Here is a 5,959-nt window from a genome sequence, read left to right as displayed (position 1 = left end):
TTTTACATAGAGCTTCCAGTCCAATTTTTAATGCTTTATTCTGCAAAGTGAATGGATAACCAAAGATGACTAGTTAATTGAGGAAAGTTCTAACATGAAAGAGATCCAGTCAAACAAATAGATAAAAAGGAACAAGCAAGAAATAGAGACAATGTAGTGATCAGAAGAAAACTTTAAAGAAACCATCACTGCTATCCTTAGAGAGAAAAGGAAACATATTATATCCACAAATAAATACAGAATGCCATAACAAATGAATAATCAGGAAACAGAGAAGAGCTCTTAGAAATTAAAAATATGTTGATTAAATTTTTTTAAAAATAGAGACACTGGAAAATAAAATAGACTAAAAAAAACCAAACCACCTCTCAGAAGATAGAATAAAATGGTAAAAGTAAACAATAAGAAAATTAAAGGATTACAAAAATGGTCAGAAGACCTAAATAGACCTTTCTCCAAAGAAGATATACAGATTGCCAACAAACACATGAAAGAATGCTCAACATCACTAATCATTAGAGAAACGCAAATCAAAACTACAATGAGGTATCACCTCACACCGGTCAGAATGGCCATCATCAAAAAATCTACAAACAATAAATGCTGGAGAGCATGTGGAGAAAAGGGAACCCTCTTGCACTGTTGGTGGGAATGTAAATTGATACAGCCACTATGGAGAACAGTATGGAGATTCCTTAAAAAACTAAAAATAGAATTACCATATGACCCAGCAGTCCCACTACTGGGCATATACCCTGAGGAAACCATAATTCAAAAAGAGACATGTACCACAATGGAACACGGAAGCAACCTAAGTGTCCATCGACAGATGAATGGATAGAGAAGATGTGGCACATACACACAATGGAATATTACTCAGCCATAAAAAGAAACGAAATTGAGTTATTTGTAGTGAGGTGGATGGACCTAGAGTCTGTCATACAGAGTGAAGTAAGTCAGAAAGAGAAAAACAAACACCGTATGCTAACACGTAGATATGGAATCTAAAAAAAAAAAAATGGTTCTGATGAACCTAGGGGCAGGACATGAATAAAGACACAGCCGTAGAGAATGGACTTGAGGACACAGGGAGGGGGAGGGGTAAGCTGGGACGAAATGAGAGAGTAGCTTTGACATACATTACCAAATGTAAAGCAGATAGCTAGTGGGAAGCAGCTGCATAGCACAGGGAGATCAGTTCAGTGCTTTATGACCACCTAGGAGGGTGAGATAGGGAGGGTGGGAAGGAGATGCAAGAGGGAAGGGATTTGGGGATATACGTATACATATAGCTGATTCACTTTGTTCTACAGCAGAAATTAACACAACATAGTAAAGCAATTATACTCCAGTAAAGATGTTAAAAAAATAAAATTATACAAAAAAAAAAACCCCAGATAACCAACAAGGACCTACGGTATAGCACAGGGAACTATATATATATAACTGAATCACTTTGCTGTACACCTGAAACTAATACAACATTGTAAATCAATTGTATTTCAATAAAACTTTAAAAAAGAAAATTAAAGGATTAATCTAGGAGGCCAGCAGTAAAATAACAAAAGTTCCAGAAGGAAATAATAAAAAATCTTCCCTAGAACTGAAGAACACAAATCTTCAGATTAAAGTAGTTTGCTGCATGCCCCAAATGCTTGTTGTTGGGGGGGACATGACCCAAGCATTATAACATTTCAGAAATTTAGGGATAAAGCAAAGACCCTAGAGGCTTCCAGAATAATGAAAAAAGCTACCTAAAGTTACACACAAAATATTGAAAATAAGAATAGGGCTGGAAGCTAGAGACATGAACAGATGCCTTCTACCATCTGAGTCAAAGGCTAGAATCTCAACCTAGAATTCTAAACCCAGACGGGCTATCAACAAGTGTGAGAGGAGCATTAATAATTTTCAAACCTGCATCCTTTCTCAGGAAGTTACTGGAGGGTGTAGGCCTACAAAATAACGGAGTAAACCATTAAAGAGGAAAATGTGGGATTCCAGAAACAGGACAGAACATAGGAAGATGATCAAGGGAATCCCTGATCCGATGGTGGAGAAAGAATCCTGGGGTGTCAGCTGTGCACAGGCCTGTGGGACAGCTGGGGCAGAGAGGAGGAGTTTAGGAGTCTCTGAGAAAAAATTATCACTGAGATTAGACTCTGGAAATTCCACTGTGAGGTTTCTTTGAAGCTACAGGAGTGTATGGAAATACTTAGTCCAAGAAAACTAAGATTAAAGAAAAAAACCCTGAGCAAATGAAAAAGGGAGACAATTCTTAACTCCTGGCTGAACAGGAAATAACATTTACATTGCATTAATAATGGAAACACGGACTATGCATTTAACAGAAAATACGTTATGTTGAGAGGATAGAGAAAAGGGACCAGAGTGTGCAAGAAATCTAAAATCTTCATTTTCCTTAATATGAAGTCAGTAGATAATAGGTAAATTTGGGGATTCAAGTGGTAGAAAAATAAACTGGATATTTAGCAAGATGGAGATAAATACAAGGAGAAATAGCTAAGAGGATGGAATTGCCTCTGGGATAGAGGATGGGTCAGGGCCATGGGAGAACTCCTATTTTTTGCTGTTATAAGTTTTTTTTAGCACTATTGGTTTTTAAAATTTACTTGCAAACAGTACTTTGATAAAAACATATTAAAAATAATTGCATTACAGATGAAAAGGAAGCCCAGAGGAGGGAGCGTCAGAGAATGAAAAGGCTTCAGAGAGGGCTCCCCTGGGCGGCTGTTGCCCTAAACCCGTTGAAGGATGAAGAGAGGGCCAGGGAACAGCCTGTGCAAAGGGCCTGGGGCATGTGTGTTCAGCCCAAAGGCCATAGCTCTTAGAAAGAGAGGAAGGGTGAATGGGAAGAGAAGCAGGCAGAGGCAGCTTACATGGGCACCCAGCTATGGTAGGCATTGCAGATTTCGTTCTACAGCAACAGGTGGCCCTAGGATGGTCTCAAAGAGGAAGCAACTGGCGTGATTTGTTTTTAACAGGCTCTTTCTCCTTGCTGAGGAGGGGGTGAGGGCAGAAGCAGGGGGACCAAAAAGAGGTGATGGTGGTTTGGCCCAGAAGGGAGGCTCCAGGGATGGAGAGCAGTGGACGGTTAGAAAGATGACAGTTCAAAGTAAAAGCAATAAGTCTTGGTGCGGGGAGTGGTGGGGACAAGCTGACAGGCATTTCCTTCATTTGACCTTCATGTGAAATTTTGGGGCTGGGTGGGAAAGGGAGCACATTATACTGAATAAGGTGTGCAGAGGAGTTTTTCAAAGTTATGCTGCTTGACTGAAGCAGATCTGGGGCTCAAACTCACCTGGCCAGTCTGCTAGCCCATCTCTCCCGACTGCAGGAGGTGTCCCCTGAGAATGGCTGCTGGGTAAAGAGGTTAACTAATCCTAATTCCCAGCAATCCTATGCAGTAGTTCTTGAAGAAGAGGGACTGAGGCTCAGAGAGGTTAAGTCACATATCCTAGGTCACACAGCCAGTAAGTGGCAAAGCTGAGATTCAACCCCAACAGGAGGCAGCCGGGGCTGATGAACCAGAGGACGCCCTTAATAGGGACTCCAGTGACAAAGCCCCAGGGGTTGGGCTGGGAAGGCGTTTTGGCTCATCTTGTCTTAGTTGAGAGGACAGACCTCAGCATCGGTAGCTGATCCCCCCACCCTGCCCTGTGGCCGGCTCTGGCCTGGGCATTGTGGAGGAGAAGGAGGAGGAAGAGGCTCTGTCCTGGCTCTCAGGGATGGGAGAAGCCTGGGCCCTGGCTACTGGAAAACCACCTGTCTGACGGCAGAGGCACAGACGGTCTTTGGTCTTGGGGAGCCTTCCAGTCTGAGGGTGGAGACATGGCCCTGGGTTTGAGGAGGCCAGGGTCTGATGGGGGAGACATAACATTATTCTGTCTTGGGGAGGCAGGCCTGGCAGCCCCTCCAGGACACCAGGGACAGACTGAGGTTAGAGGCGCTCAGGCTCCAGGACCTCAATGCCAGGCAGGGCAGGGCCACCTCACGGCTTCCAGATACCCAGTGTCCCAGTTCCCCAGAGCTCACAGGTGTGGAGTTGCACTTTCTCTTTCTGCCCCGCCATCCCCAGGAGGAGGGGCTGATCAGGGGCGCCAGGGTCACTTTTGCTTGGGGAAGGCGCCCGGGTAGGGGTCAGGGTCTAACTCAGGTCACAGCTCCCATGGCCTGGTGCCCGGGAATCCCCGCCACTTCTCCAGCCTCCAGCTGACATTCAGCAGATCAGTCTCCCTTCCTCCCCTACCCTGAAGCTACCCATGCATTCATCCATCCATCCATCCATCCACCCAACCATCCAACCGTCCATCCGTATCCATTCATCCATCCACCCATCCTGTTCTCCTCATTGAACGTGTGGAGCCAGGCGGTGCCAGGCCTGGGGACACGGTGGGGACACACACAGAGTCTGCCCTTCTGGAGCTCACAGCCGAGCACAGAAGACACGGCCCCCTGAGCTGAATCTTGATGAACTTGGATTAGAGGCCATGCGAGGCCAGGGTCGGGGTGGGGGGCTCTGGGACGTCCAGGGGAGGGGCCCGGCTGGTCCAGGGCAGGGAAGCATCCAGGAGCAGGACCCCTGAAGGAGGACTTCATCTCACACGTGGAGTTGGGAAAGGGTGAGGTGAGTGGTGGGGCAGAGGGTACCGCCTGTGCAAAGGCCCTGAGGAGAACCAACACTTTCTCACCGGTTCCTGACTGGTGAGCCTTTGAAAAACATAAACCAGGTCACAAAACTCCTCCGCTCATGCCCCACAAAGCTCCCAACACACTCAGCCTGAGAGGACAAGGCCCTACGCGGTCTGGCCTCAGCGGCCTCCCCGCCTCCCTCCTCTCCAGCCACACTGGTCTCCTTCCGGTCCCTCAAACACACACGCTTGTCCTCACCTCAGAGCTGAGCGCCGCCGTCCCACCCCATCTCTCTCACCTCCTCAGGGAGGTCTTCTGAGCTCACCCGTCTAATGAACGAATGAAAGACCAAACAAATGAATGAACTAACGAGGCTGGGTGTGCCTGGAGCACAGGTAGGTGAAGGAAATCAGCAGAGGAGGAGGCTTGGGCAGGTGGCAAGGCAGGGAGGGTGTAAAGCCTGGTGGGCTGCAAGGGGTGGGCTTTATTCTGAGCTGCTGAGACGCCCCAGGAGGGCCTTGGGCGGGGGAGGGACAGAGCCGTGGACACTGCCCCCCTCACTCCCAGGAGCTGCCTCAGAGCCCACCCACCCCTCATGAACTCGAACAGACAGATCACTGGCACCTGGAGGGAGGGCCTTGCTGGGGGGTGGGAGGGCTCCAGGCAGAAGCAGTGCCCCCCACCCACCTTTGTCCTACTGTGTGCTGCAGCAGCCAGAGCGCCACATCTGCAAGAGCAAGGCTCTCTGAGGGCCTATAACACACCAGCCCTGGGGACCTAGGGACAAAGTCAGTCCAGCCCTGGTCCTGAGGAATGGCCCAGTGTGGAGAGGGGCCTGGCACATAGTAGGTGCTCAATAAACACTCCTTCCCTTCTTCTCTCCCTTCCTGGCTGGTATCCTCCATTGCCTTCTCAAAATGGGTCAGGCCGCTCAGGTGGGCAATGTGCTTAAGAGCACGCCTTTGGCACGAAGCCATCCAGCCTCTCCACTCACTAGCTGTATGATCTGAGTAAACTGTTTGCCCTCTCTGAGCCCCGGCTTCCGCATCTGGAAACCGGATACACTAGCGCTGCTCACCGTAGGCGGTGTGGTGGCCATGAAGCTTGGTGATATATGTGAAGCAGCCCGCTTCGGATGAGGGCTTCATAAAAACAGCGGTCATTACTCACTGATCCTTATGCGCTTATGACGCTTTTATCAAAAGAGGAACTTCGGAGTGATCTAGTCCCATCTCCCCATGATCCAGATGAGGAAACTGAGGCCCAGAGAGGGGACAACTTACCCGTGGTCACATGGCTGGTTGGC

This window comes from Kogia breviceps, chromosome 12 (assembly GCF_026419965.1).
Source record: "Kogia breviceps isolate mKogBre1 chromosome 12, mKogBre1 haplotype 1, whole genome shotgun sequence".
NCBI classification, from domain to species: Eukaryota; Metazoa; Chordata; class Mammalia; order Artiodactyla; family Physeteridae; genus Kogia; species Kogia breviceps.
This window is presented reverse-complemented; position numbering follows the sequence as displayed.